The following is a 14,836-nucleotide window of genomic DNA, read 5'->3' as shown; positions in this document are numbered from 1 at the left end:
TTCCTACAAACCCAATTCAATCCAGACTTTCCTTCGCCCTTTTACACGTAAATAAACAATCATGGATGTCTTCCAGCCTAATAGAACAAAAAGGACATTGCGGCTCTACCGGAATATGCCTATTAGCCAGTACTCCAAAACAAGGCAATGAGCCATTTAGTGCCTTCCAAATAAAGTGCTTAATTTTCCCTAGGAGTTTTAGGTTCCACACTTCCTTTCATATCGCATTCATCTGTATGTTTCCCTGTCCATCTGTTATAGTAAGACTCCACACATATTGGTGCTCGAACTCCCTGTGATATGTTGATATAACCGAAAAGGTTCTTGATCGCGTGTAGTTCCAAGCAATAAAATCCTCCATAATCTACACATTCAAAGGAACTTGAAGGATCCTATGAGCATCAACAGGAGAGAATACATCTCTGATTAGCACTTCGTCCCACTGTCTAAGGCGTGGATCAGTAAGCTCTTCCACAAAGCTGAGCATCATTGCACCTCTAGGGGTGATTACCTTCCTTGAAGGACTCGAAGGGATCCAGGGGTCCCGCCATAGATCAATTTGTGCTCTTGTACCTACATGCCAAATGCACCCCCTCCAGAAAATTTGAATACCTACAACTATGCTCTACCAAGTAAATGACGACCCGTTCTTTGGTCTAGCTTGCAATATGATTCCGTTAGGATAATATTTGTGCTCAAAACACGTGCACATAGGGAGTTCGGATTCTGGATTAGTCGCCAACACTGTTTTGCTAACATAGCAAGGTTAAAACCGTGAAGGTCTCTAAATCCAAAGCCCCCTTTCTTCTTCGGTACACACATTTTCCACCATGCAAACCAATGCATCCTTTTCTTCTCCTCACCATCACCCCACCAAAAACCAGCTATTTCATCAATGATTGTTTTACAAATTCCTTTAGGGAGTTTAAATATTGATATTGCATAAGATGGAATTGCTTGGGCCACTGACTTTAATAAGATTTCCTTGCCCTGCACCGAAAGGAATTTTTCCTTCCACCCTTTGAGACGCTGGCAAACTCGGTCAACAAGGTGCTGAAAACAATCACTTCTATCAACACCAACTATAGTCTATAGTCGGCAGCCCCAAATACCTATCTGAGAGGGCTTCAGTTACAATATGTAGTTCCCCACAAACATCCTCTCTTGTACCAACTGGAGTATTTGGGCTAAAAAATATACTAGATTTGGCATTGCTTACCATCTGACCCAAGCTCCCACAATAAGTATCCAAAACTCTTTTCAATGTGTTAGCACTTTGCATAATGGCCTTCATTAAGATTAGAGAGTCATCTGCAAAAAGGTGTGAGATAGTGGGGGCACTTCTACAAACTTTAATTCCCTTCAGGTCTACCACCTCCTCCTCATGAGCTAGCATACTAGAGAGCCTTTCTGAGCATAACAAAAACAGGTAAGGGGAGAGGGGGTCCCCCTGCCTGAGTCCCCTGGTGGTTTCTTCAGTCTCCGTGTCATTCTTTTGATGACCTTTCTTCACGTTGACTACATCTAAGTTTTTTAGAGAAAAATGCTTCTAAGTATCAACTCTAGATAATATATGAAATTAAATATTTTTGGAACTAGATTAATTATCATGTCAGTTGGTCACAAACCAAACAAAACAACGGTCTCATTTGCCAAAATTTTGGAGGACATAATGGTCACAATCCAAACACCAACAACTTGTCAAAATTTTGGTCTTGCCCTTGCCTTGGTCATGCCAAAATTTTGGTGGGGCAAGTTGGGGCTCAAACAAAACAGCCTCGTAAATCTAGTCCAAATTTGGGTTAGAAATAGGTCAAGGCGGACATCATAACAGACATTGGTTAGTTTGCCTCACCCCGTTAGGCCATGGTTTTTGTCCACGTGGATAGAAACAAGATGCGGACGGATGAAATGTGTTGGGCCATTGGAGTTGTCCTAAGCAGAGTATTTTTTTTGTTGTAACAATGACGAGGTAGAGAATGAGCCGCTCTAACATATACTAGTAAGCATGCACGTGCAACACACATCTAACAAATATAAATGTTAATAACCATTGTATTAGAGATTGTACATTTTCACTATAATTTTAAATATTTTGTTAATTGCAATAACAATCAAACACACACAATTGAAGCAGTACTATCTAAAATACATCATACACACTAAAGTATTAGAAATATCTTTAGATAAAAATTATTTGTTTGAAACAAATGCTCGTGTAAATATTTTTAGCCATTGTTTAGATCGTACATAGTATTGTGGAAACCCTACAAATGCAAGGTTCAAATCCATAAATTGCCATACCTTTACACATTCCAGCAAAAGATATCAAAATAGGGAACTTCCAGTCCCATATACCATTACAATAATAGAAATTCAGCGCAATCACCATTGAACTACTAAAATAGCAATGCACCCCACCTAACAAATGCTCTCACGATCATTAGAAATCAGGGTAAACAGCTACTATTTTAGCAAATTAATTAGAATCCATAGTTTCATACACATTACAGAGATAAACACACGTCGCAGAAAGACAGTCTCAATAGCATTGACATATTCTCACAATATGAATTTGTCACCACTCTTGACTCCTGAGCATGCCAACAATAGGACCACACAAACCAGAAGATTGCTAAGAGAATTGACAAATCAGTGTTTTAATCTTTAGGAACATAACCCCCCAAGCAGCGGTACACATGGTGGGTAATTAAAGCATAAAATATGTTTAGTACATTGGAGCGATGTAGACCATCAGATTGCGGGATTTGATGGATGAGATGAATTGGTTCTCCACCCTTTCGTGTTTTATAGGGGTAGTAGATATGGGGAGTGAAAAGTACGCACATTGTTGCTTTGGGCAGAGGGAGGCTGTCGGTGTCAAAACCGGCGGATCTCGGGTAGGGGGTCCCGAACTGTGCGTCTAGGCGGATGGTAACAGGAGACGAGGGACACGATGTTTTTACCCAGGTTCGGGCCCTCTCGATGGAGGTAAAACCCTACTCCTGCTTGATTGATATTGATGATATGGGTAGTACAAGAGTGGATCTACCACAAGATCAAGGAGGCTAAACCCTAGAAGCTAGCCTATGGTATGATTGTTGTTCTGTCCTATGGACTAAAACCCTCCGGTTTATATAGACATCGGAGAGGGCTAGGGTTACACAGAGTCGGTTACAATGGTAGGAGATCTACATATCCGTATCGCCAAGCTTGCCTTCCACTCCAAGGAAAGTTCCATCCGGACACGGGACGAAGTCTTCAATCTTGTATCTTCATAGTCTTGGAGTCCGGCCGATGATGATAGTTCGGCTATCCGGACACCCCCTAGTCCAGGACTCCCTCAGTAGCCCCTGAACTAGGCTTCAATGATGACAAGTCCGGCGCGTATATTGTCTTCGGCATTGCAAGGCGGGTTCCTCCTCCGAATAATTTATAGAAGATTTGTGAACACCAGGATAGTGTCCGACTCTGCAAAATAAATTCCACATACCACCATAGAGAGAATAATATTTACACAAGTTCAATCCGCTGACGTGTTTCGTGGCGTGACGTCACACCACAACCAAGACTTTACTCGAATTGTTTTTATTATACCACCTCAGCGCGTTTAGCGAAGCGGTTTCCTTGGCACGTCTTGTCGAAGCAGAGATCGTGTTCCCCTTATTCCGGGATTCTCATCAATACGGACGTGGGTAACCCAACCGCGCCATTGATTGCGGTGCTTGGGAGATAAGAGAGTTTTACCAGGCCGGTGGGGACGCATAGTTTCGTCCGCCCATATATAAGGGGATAAGGATCCACCTTTTCACCTATGACTTCTTCCTCCTTTGCTTATCCATCTCCGCGCACTCGAACTCCAGCGCCCAAGTCCACACATCTCACCTCGACCTTCTCCAGCCATGTCCGGAGCGGGAGGCAAGTGGATGGCCTCCTCCGTTACAGAGGGGCACATCAAGAAGTTGCGCAGCGCCGGATATCTGTCCAGCGACATCGCGTACCGGCTCCCCGACGAGGGGCAGCTCATCCCTACCCACGAGCCCCATGAGAGGGTGGTATTCCTTCCCCATTTCCTCCGCAGACTGGGCTTTCCACTCCACCCCTTTGTCTGGGGGCTCATGTTCTACTACGGCCTGGATTTCCATGATCTGGCCCCAAATTTCATCCTCAATATCTCGGCGTTTATCGTCGTGTGTGAGGCTTTCCTCTGCATCCAGCCCCACTTCGGCTTGTGGCTCAAGACCTTCAACGTCAAGCCGAAGATTGTGAAGGGCAGCCAAGCGGAGTGCGGAGGCGTCATGCTAGGCAAGATGCCCAACGTCACTTGGCTCGAGGGCGCCTTCGTGGAAACCATCAAAGGGTGGCAATCGGGGTGGTTCTACATCACCGAGCCGCATGACCCTAAATGGGCAGCGGCCCCCGAATTCAGATCTGGCGTCCCCATGTGGCTCACTTCCTGGAAGGAGAAGGGACTACTGTGGGGTAGTTCAGAAGAGCTGACCGGACTTCAATCTTGTCTCCAAACCCTGGTGAACAAGAAGCTTAAGCTTGTCAATGTAATCCAGGTCATGCTCATCCGCCGGATTCTCCCATGCCAGCAACGGGACTTCAATTTGTGGGAGTTTGATCCGGCACAGCACCGGACCTTGAGCGGGCTCTTCGACACTACGTACGAAGATGCCTGGAGGGTGCTGTTCAAGGGTGCCGAAGCTCCCGCATCCGCTACCGAAGATCGCGGATTCAGCTCGCAGCGTCCGGCTGGCGAGGTAAGCCATGTTATCCTTTATGGGACACTTGCTTTTCATGTTTTGACTTTATGCGGGATCTAAACTCCCAATACCTTTAACAGGCTTGGCAGGCGACGTCCGGACAGGTTAACTGTCCGGCTCCCCTTCCAGAAGACCCAGCGGATGCCCGTTTGACAGGGCTGCTGGTCTCGGCACTTTACGTAGTGCCGGAGAAGAAGGCCAAGACGAAGGCCACGGGAACCCAAAGGAGTTCCCGGCGTCAGGTGGCATCAGACTCATCGTCCGATGACTCCGAGGCGGACTCCTCCCACGAGGACGAGGAGGAGAAGAAAGAGGCCTCTCCCCCAGCAAGGGGAGAGAAGAAGAGGAAGGCCTCCCCAGCGAGGGAGGCCGAAGGGTCCAAGAAGGAAAAGACCCTTCCCCCGGACTGTTCCGCCAACGTCGGCGACGGCGACGAGGAGTGGCCCTCAAGGGCCAAGCCCCTGGCGAGATCGTGAGTATCCGGACTCCTGAATAACTTCATAATTTTTCTTTTCGCCACACGGCGTCTTTCTAATGCCGCATACAACCCTTCAGTCCGCCCAAGGACGATCTTCCCGCTTCGTCGAGCGGGTCCTTAGGTACGTCGGATGTGGATAGTACCTCACTTTCGGCCGCCTCCACCCCCTGTGACGCCGACGACGCTGAGGTGGGATCCCATAGAGGGACCCACCCGGAGGGGGAGGCCCCGGAGGTGCCACAGGGCAACCTCCCGGACTTCGTACCAGACTCCGCACCGGAACCTGCAATGGTTCTGGAGTCCGGTGGGCGACCCCTTTGTAAGAAGGGCAAGACTGTGACGCCAGCGGCCTCCGTCCAACCGGAGGCGCCGGATAACTTGCTGGAGGCGCTCGACGGCGCTTCCATCGAAGAGGAACACCGCACTGTCATGAGTGCGGTGATTCAGAAGGTTCAGCTCGCCAAAAGCGGGCTGACCGAGGCCTGCAGCAGCCTTCTAACAGGCTTCGAGGTAAGCATTTTAATATATGTAAAATAGTACCGCATAGACAGTAGCCCCTGATGCTCGGTTCGGTGTTCGGAAAGAAAAGCCGGACTGAGGATCTAAAAAGATATACGCAGGAGTCTTAAAAAATATGTCAATATGGGTTTGCAGGCTGCGCTGCTAACCTCTGCCGCAATGACTGCGGAGGTCAATGCTTTGAAGCAAAGCCTCGAGCGGTCCAAGAACAAGCTTGGCCGTGCCAAGAAGCAGCTCGAGGACAAGGAAGGTGAGTAACACCTTATTAAAGTTGTACCTTACAGAAAAGGATTTGGTTGCAAGAGGAATGACAAGGATAACGTGGGTACTTCAGGGGCCACGAACGAGGTGGCGACCCTGAAGGAGGCGGTGTCCACGGCCGAACGTAATGTGGCCACGGAGCATGCTGGGCGAGAGAAGCAGGAGGCGCGGGTGGCGGAGGTACAGCAAGAGCTCCAGGCTCTCGTGGAAAAACATGAGAGTTTGGAGCGTGACTCGAAGGCTCGAGAGTCCGAGCTTGCATCAGCTCTTGAGAGTGCCAAGGCCGCTAAAGCCGAAGCCCACAAGCCCCTCCAGGAAATCGAGGCGTTAAAGAAAATAGCGGCGGGTAAGGCATTTTTCATGCAAAGCAAGCATGTGAACGTGAATTACCTATTACTTACCCGAATTCTGAGCTCTCCAGGAGCGTTCGCAGATCTGCCCCACAGCGTGTCCGATGCTGCCGCTTTCTATAGGGCCGAGGAGGGGAGCTCGACGGAGAAGGTCTTCTGGTCTTAGTATGTTGAGGCCGGACATCCAGTGCCCCTTAGCGACCAGCTGAAGCAGCTGGTCGAGCTCCACAAGGTGGCCGAACAGGCCATGAAGGGCCTCATAGTTTGACTGTGGCCCAAAGAGGCCATGCCTGGGAGCTACTTCGGCCTCGTGCGGCGGCTGGTGGATGCTTGTCCATGGGTTGAAGTCATCAAGCACTCCGCCTGCATTGAAGGTGCCTGTCGGGCCCTTGCCCGCGCTAAGGTGCACTGGGGCAAGATGGACGCTGAGAAGCTTGTGACGGACGCGCCACCGCCGGGCAAGGAGTATCGCACGCCCGAGATGTACTATAAGGGTGTCATGAAGGGTGCCCGCATTATTGCGGGTGAGTGCTCCAAAGATGTAATATTTGAGTAGACTCGCATTTTGTTATCCCGTTCGCTGAAAACTTTGTTCATGTGCGCTAAGCAATGCTTGTTAATTTAAAATATTACCTTATGTGCGGCCGTTTATCAAATCTGAGAGATGGCAAGTCGTCGGCTTTATCCCCCATGCCACGAGTGCTGGGGTGTTCGGGATAAATTTGAGCACTGTTGTTCCAATTTTTGGGTCCATCTAGGGAGGCGCTCAACACAACGAACGAGGCAACCAGACTTATAATGCTTGAACACTCTCACTTAGCCATAGAATTCTATAATTTTAAATTTCGGCGAAGCCCCTAGTGTTCGGAAGGCCGAATTCGGGGCGCTATCCACGTCTGGGCCGGACAAAGCCGGTTCCTCGCTCTAAACGGCATAAGTCTTTAGGGACTCGGAAAAAAACCTCTCGAACAGCGACCGGCTCTCGCCTCATCATGACGGTCAGTTTTAGCTTTCTCCACTGAGGCGCTCGCCCAGCTCAACTGGGGCGCAATCGCAGTGGTTCTCCCAGCGCTACCTTAGCCGATACAACGGAACGTAAGGTACCAAAACATGGGAGCCGGGCAAACCCAACTATTGACTCAAGACATGATTCAGAGTCGATGCATATAATGCTATAAGTTCGGGGTGCCGCACTTGTGAAAGTGTTCGGACTTATCACACCATAATGTGGGGAACTTAAGCCCCTGGTGTATTTAGCCGTACCAAAGTGTACGGATGCAACATGTCATAAATGAACATATGTATAAGAAAGGAATGAAATTATAAGCAAAAAGGCGATGCATTGTTTATTCAAGAAATACTACCATGAATGCAGAACGATACAAATAGTGCAGTAAGCAGGGGATGGGACTATTAAACATGTCCCCCTCCAGGGATAGGCTGCGGAATGGTGTATAAAACAGATTTAATGCTCGTAATGGAGACCACCTGGATACTCATCGTAGCCTTTCTCCTTCCCTGGCTGTTGCATCGTGAGTTCGGCAGGTCTACTGCCGGATAGGGCCTCTGGTGAACGGAGTCCTGTGGGTAAGAAAAAAAAAGGAAAAGGAAAAAAAAAGAATGACACACTTGGGAGCTCCTGGTGTGGTTAAGCCGCATTCTGGGCCTGTCGTGGTCGTGCCCCTTCCCCTATGCCCATGGTATCTCCAGAGCATGATTATGTACGCGAAGGACCAGTCTTGCAATTTTGCAAGGGCTGGGGTTGGGGCCGCATTGCTATGCGTGCTCGGAACGTGCCAGGTGGTCTTGTTGTAGGTTACTCCGGGCGCGTTTAGCCGTGTCCGGTCGCTTAACGACCAGACTCGAGAATTGCCTTAAGAGGCTACACTGTACTTCTGCCGCGAGAGCCGCTGTATGTTCCTCCGTTCAGAGAGAGCGTTCAGTGTTTCCGTTGACCGTGATGACTCCTCGAGGGCCTGGCATCTTGAGCTTGAGGTATGCGTAGTGCGGAATCGCATTGAACTTTACAAATGCGGTCCATCCGAGCAGAGCATGATAGCCGCTGCGGAACGGGACTATGTCGAAGATTAACTCCTCGCTTCAGAAGTTATCCGGGGATCCGAAGACCACTTCCAGTGTAACTGAGCCTGTACAATTGGCCTCTACACCTGGTATGACGCCTTTGAAGGTCGTCTTTGTGGGTTTAATCCTTGAGGGGTCTATGCCCATTTTGCGCATTGTGTCCTGATAAAGTAGGTTCAGGCTGCTGCCGCCGTCCATCAGGACTCTGGTGAGGTGAAATCCATTGATGATTGGGTCTAAAACCAATGCGGCGAATCCACCGTGGCGGATGCTGGTGGGGTGGTCCCTTCGATCAAAAGTGATCGGGCAGGAGGACCATGGGTTGAACTTCGGGGCGACTGGCTCCATCGCGTATACGTCCCTGAGTGCACGCTTCCGCTCCCTCTTGGGTATGTGGGTTGCGTATATCATGTTCACCGTCTGCACTTGTGGGGGGAAACCCTTCTGACCTCTATTGTTCGGCGGTCGGGTCTCTTCCTCGTCATCGCTATGCAGCCCCTTGTCATTGTTCTCGGCAATTAGCTTGCCTGCCTGCTTGAATACCCAACAATCCCTGTTGGTGTGGTTAGCTGGCTTTTCGGGGGTGCCGTGTATCTGGCACGAGCGATCGAGTATTCGGTCCAAATTGGACGGACCCGAAGTAGTTCTTTTGAATGGCTTTTTCTGCTGACCGGGTTTGGAGCCTCTGAATCCGGCATTGACTGTCGTATCCTCATTATTGTCGTTGTTAATGCGGCGTTTGTTCTTATTGTGACGCGACCTGCCGTTGCGGTCCTTGGTATCCGGACTGCCAGAATTTTTGCTGAGGTTGTTGCTGCGGGCTAGCCAGCTGTCCTCTCCCGCGCAGAAGCGGGTCATGAGTGATGTGAGGGCTGCCATGGATTTCGGCTTTTCCTGTCCTAGGTGTCGGGCAAGCCACTCGTCGCGGATGTTATGTTTGAAGGCCGCGAGGGCCTCCGCATCCGGACAGTCAACGATTTGATTTTTCTTAGTTAAGAACCGTGTCCAGAATTATCTGGCCGATTCGTCTGGCTGCTGAATTATATGGCTTAGGTCGTCAGCGTCTGGTGGTTGCACATACGTGCCCTGGAAGTTATCAAGGAATGCGGCTTCCAGGTCCTCCCAACACCCAATTGATTCTGCTGGCAAGCTGTTAAGCCAATGCCGAACTGGTCCTTTAAGCTTGAGTGGGAGGTATTTGATGGCGTGAAGATCATCACCGCGGGCCATGTGGATATGAAGGAGATAGTCTTCGATCCAAACCGCGGGGTCTGTTGTGCCATCATAGGATTCAATATTCACGGGTTTAAACCCTTCAGGGGTTTGATGATCCATTACTTCAGCTGTGAAGCATAGTGGGTGTGCGGCGCCTCTGTATTGGGCTATATCACGACGTAGCTCAAACGAGCTTTGTCTACTGTGTTCGGCCCGGCCGGACTTGCTGTGTCCAGCGCGACGGCTGTCGTCGCGTATCATGGCGCGCCCACGCGATCCGTAGATCGATCTTGATTGTCTTGCCTTATCCTCCAATATATCTCGCAAGTCCGGAGCGTTCCCCTGTGGCTTTGTGCTTTTCGAGCGATGCCGGGGTACGGTTCTAGTGGAGGGCCTAGAGGCCTCTCTGTCGCGGCCACGAGGTGGTCGGTCAGCCGTATTGTGCGCTGGTGCTGCAGGTTTATATGCCTCCTCCTCTAATCGAGGGAGCAGCTTGCGTTTGGGGTAGCTTTTGGAGGGGCGTTCGAGTTCATGCTCTTCGGCTGCAAGGACTTCAGTCCATCTGTCGGCTAGCAAATCTTGATCAGCTCTAAGTTGTTGCTGCTTTTTCTTGAGACTGTTTGCCGTGGCCATAAGCCTGCGTTTAAAATGCTCTTGTTCGACGGGATCCTCATGCACGACGAATTCGTTGTCGTCGAGGCTTGCCTCATCTCCAGAGGGAGGCATGTAATTATCATCCTCTACCTCTTCGTCTGCCGCTCTCTCATGAGGGCTGGCTTCTCCGTCCTCCTGTGCTGAATCTTGCTGGAGGGGGTTGTCTTCGGCACTGTCTGGGGTATTATTATCTCCGGTGCCGGAATCTCCATTCTTGCTTTGGCGGGATTTAGAGCGGCGCCGCTGACGCCGGAGCTTGGGCTGTTTCTTGGAGGGGTCTTCCTCCGCTGTTCCCTCGCCATTCCCATCCTTTGGGATATCCACCATGTATATGTCATATGACGAGGTGGATTTCCAGTGCCTAGTAGGCGCTGGTTCTAGGTCGTCCCCGGCATCGTCGTCCATACCGTCGATGTCTTCGAAGTCGAAATCTAGCATGTCGGTTAGATCGTCGACAGTGGCTACTAAGTGGGTGGTGGGTGGGCTTTGAATTTCTTCGTCGTCCGCATCTCAATCGTCCTGACCGCAGTCCGGCCAGGGCTCTCCTGATAATGAGAGATATTTTAGAGAATTCAGGATGTCGCCAAAAGGTGAGTGTTGAAAGATGTCCGCAGCGGTGAACTCCATGATCGGCACCCAATCGGATTCGATTGGAGGGGGCGCGGGAGGTTCGGAGTCCGGGCGAGGAGTCCGGCACCTCGGAGTCACGAGCTTCACAAGGGACAAGGTCAGTATTCGGCTCCATCGCCTTAGAGGTTGCAGCCCCCGAGGTGGTGTCTAGCCACCCGTCCTTGATCTGCACAGCCGGCTCCGAATTGAGGGTCGGAGCGGACTCGTGTGCGGCCTCCAGGGCACTGTCCGGCAGTAGAGCTAGATCATGACCATCGTGACAGTGCGGCGCGCTCGGCTGTGGCTCGAATCCATCGAAGATCAAGTCTCCGCGGATGTCAGCTGTGAAGTTCAGACTTCCAAATCTGACCTGACGGCCAGGGGCGTAGCTTTCGATCTGCTCCAGATGGCCAAGCGAATTGGCCCGCAGTGCAAAGCCGCCGAATACGAAGATCTATCCGGGGAGAAAAGTCTCACCCTGGACCGCGTCGTTGTTGTTGATGATCGAAGGAGCCATCGGGCCTATCGGTGACGACATAGAGGAACTCTCAATGAAAGCACCAATGTCGGTGTCAAAACCGGCGGATCTCGGGTAGGGGGTCCCGAACTGTGCGTCTAGGCGGATGGTAACAGGAGACGAGGGACACGATGTTTTTACCCAGGTTCGGGCCCTCTCGATGGAGGTAAAACCCTACTCCTGCTTGATTGATATTGATGATATGGGTAGTACAAAAGTGGATCTACCACGAGATCAAGGAGGCTAAACCCTAGAAGCTAGCCTATGGTATGATTGTTGTTCTGTCCTATGGACTAAAACCCTCTGGTTTATATAGACACCGGAGAGGGCTAGGATTACACAGAGTCGGTTACAATGGTAGGAGATCTACATATCCGTATCGCCAAGCTTGCCTTCCACGCCAAGGAAAGTCCCATCCGGACACGGGACGAAGTCTTCAATCTTGTATCTTCATAGTCTTGGAGTCCGGCCGATAATGATAGTTCGGCTATCCGGACACCCCCTAGTCCAGGACTCCCTCAGAGGCACAATCAAGCATGAAGAAGAATTCACACGTTCTTTCTTCCTCTCGAAGAAAAAGGATGACCTCGCCAGCGTCTCTCCCAAAATGAGTTCCTCCGCCACTGTCCTCCGGGAACGCCCCTCCACATGTGTGTGGATAGTTTTAGGCTGAAGTAGCTTCTTTTTAGGTTGTTCATCGTCTTGACTTTGGCGGCGATGGTGGCGCTGAGTAAAGATTCTTCATATCCTTCCCCGACAAGGAGATCGGCCCTATGGTATGGTTGTGGATGGTTTTGAAAACCAGTCTATTCAAGCAATGATGGTGTGACGGCGGCGGCATCCATGTGGTGGACATGTGTCCTCCGGCTCCGCCGTTGCGACGACATCTGCTCCAACATCGGCGTGGATCTTGGGAAGTAGTTCAAGAGTGGATGCAGATTGTGGTTTGCATCGGCGATATCTGGAAGACGGAACATGTGTTGGGTTCGTGGTTGATAGATGGCGGGCGTGGTTTCCTCCTTCGTCGTCTTAGTCGTGGAAGGGTGTCAGATCTGGAGTTCGATGTTGTGTCCCGAGTGTTGCCCGGTCTGCTTCATTCAATAGCAATGGCTTCACTTTTGGTGAGCCATGTTGGAGGTCCGCAAAGCTGCATATCAGCGATGGAGCCATGTCGAGCTCGGGTGAGGAAGTGATCTGTCATTATTATTTTCGATGACTAATGTAGTGATGCCGGAGGTATGTGATGGGCGTTGGTGTCAAGCTCAAAGATGGCATATGCTATTTTTTCAATTTTATCATGTCGATTTTTACATGACTTGTACTTTGATCGATATAATATGAATAAGACAGGTGCTATCGTAAAAAGAAGCACGAAGAAGAATTTTCCATATATATGTGGATGGCCGCATCGCCATCAGTCAGAAGTATAACAAGCTGAGGCCAAGATTGCTGCAGAGGCAGAAGGGACCGGTAGGCGACCGATGACAACGATTTACCGGATCAAATTTATACGTGGACCATTCGCAATCCTCCCGGGCCGAGAACCGCATTAATCTGTCTAGTGCCAAGAGGCCAGCTTGGCGGCCAAGCTAGACACAATGTTGGTGTTGCTTGCTCCTGAGTCCTGACCAGTACGTACACGGGCGACGGGTACAGTTCCCATCAGCGAAATTTCAAGTCCCGGAACGCGTCCATACGATGAATCAGTATCTGTATATATCTGTTCGTATCCGCGTGTACGTCCGGTAAGCAAATGAGTGATGTCAGGTTAGCGTAGCATGAAATGGAAGCCAGCGAGTTGACAAGTGCCGCCGCACCGGCAACGAGCCGATCGTCAACGGTGAAGAAACGGAGGCAGACAGGTGTTTGTCCCGCTTGACTTGACCATGCGCCCCACCACGCCACCGGCCGTGCCGCGCGCACGTACGTACACACGCGACACCCAGGCAGGCAGAGGCAGGCCGGCGATGTCAACACGTACGCGACGTCCGTGCAGCGGCGGCGTGTCTCGAGAGTCGTGCGCACCGACCGCCTGGGCTCCACTTCCATCGTCTCGGCGCCATGTTGAACAAGATGGGTTCGGTGGTAATATCATTTCCGATGCGCACGGCCCGACTTGGTTCGTCGTGTTCCATACCGGAGGGATGTAAAGTCAGAAAAGAAAGAAAAGAGCATGGTCTTGTAGGCGCGCGGCGTACCGACTGCCTGCCCCTGCCCTGCCTCGTCTTGTTTCCGTCCAGGAAAGCAGGGGAAGATGTGCTTGCCTTGCCGTGCCGACTGCCGACGCCCGACGTGAACCAACCAAAAAGGTAGCCAAGCCGAGCCGTGTGTGTACGTACGAAAGCAAGCAGCTTTCCTTTCTGCCGCTGGCTTCCCCCTGTTCCTCCAAAGCTGCTGCGTTCCTCATGCACTGCACGGACTTCGGCGTCGCACACACACGGCGATGCACCGCTGCCTGCGGCACATTTCGGCGGCCACGTAAGTTCGTAAATATGTCGTTTTCACCGTTTTGGTAGGTCAGTCACAAGACTACAAGCGCACAACATCCTCTAGCTGAACAATTTAAATTTCTTACTATTCGGTGTATGGGCATCTCTAACCCTCAAATCAGCCAGCCATCCAACCCTAAAACTTTCGTCTTCAAGTTCACAAACTGAAAATAAAAACATATCAAATCGTAGATGATTGAAAATGTTCAAATACAACAGTAGTTCTAATTTAAAAATTACAACCCAACAATGTTTTTAAATTAACCTAGTTCAAACTTGAATTAAACTAGAGCATATATTCTACTCCTTCCGTTCCTAAATATAAGTCTTTTTAGACATTTCAAATGGATTACAACGTACGGATGTATGTAGACATATTTTACAATGTAGATTCACTCGTTTTGCTTCGTATGTAGTCACTTGTTGAAATCTCTAGAAAGACTTATATTTAGAAACGAAGAGAGTAGTTGTCCCCTTTAACCGTCTAAACATCCTCAATCAGAAATTCCTTGAGATGTTTATGAGTTGCTCGATGACGAATTTGTTGATGCATTTGAAGAAACTTATCAAACATAGCGGGATTCTGATCTGAATGTTTGATAGGATCACTCATGCTCTTAGATTCAAGAGCTGTGACAACATCTTCACCCTTATCCTCCACGATCATATTGTGCATGATCACACAATATGTCATCACCTCCCACAAGTTATTCGGACCCAATGTTTAGCAAGTCAACGAACAAAGGCAAAACGGGTCTCGAGCACTTCAAATGCCCTCTTCACATCTTTTCTAGCTTCTTCTTGTCTTTGGGCAAAGTGAGATCTTTTCTGACCAACTAGCTCAGATATGGTCATGAAAAATGTAGCCCACGCAGGATAGATACTGTCAACCA

The sequence above is a fragment of the Triticum aestivum genome, chromosome 7B, assembly GCF_018294505.1.
Source record: "Triticum aestivum cultivar Chinese Spring chromosome 7B, IWGSC CS RefSeq v2.1, whole genome shotgun sequence".
Lineage (NCBI taxonomy): Eukaryota > Viridiplantae > Streptophyta > Magnoliopsida > Poales > Poaceae > Triticum > Triticum aestivum.
This window is presented reverse-complemented; position numbering follows the sequence as displayed.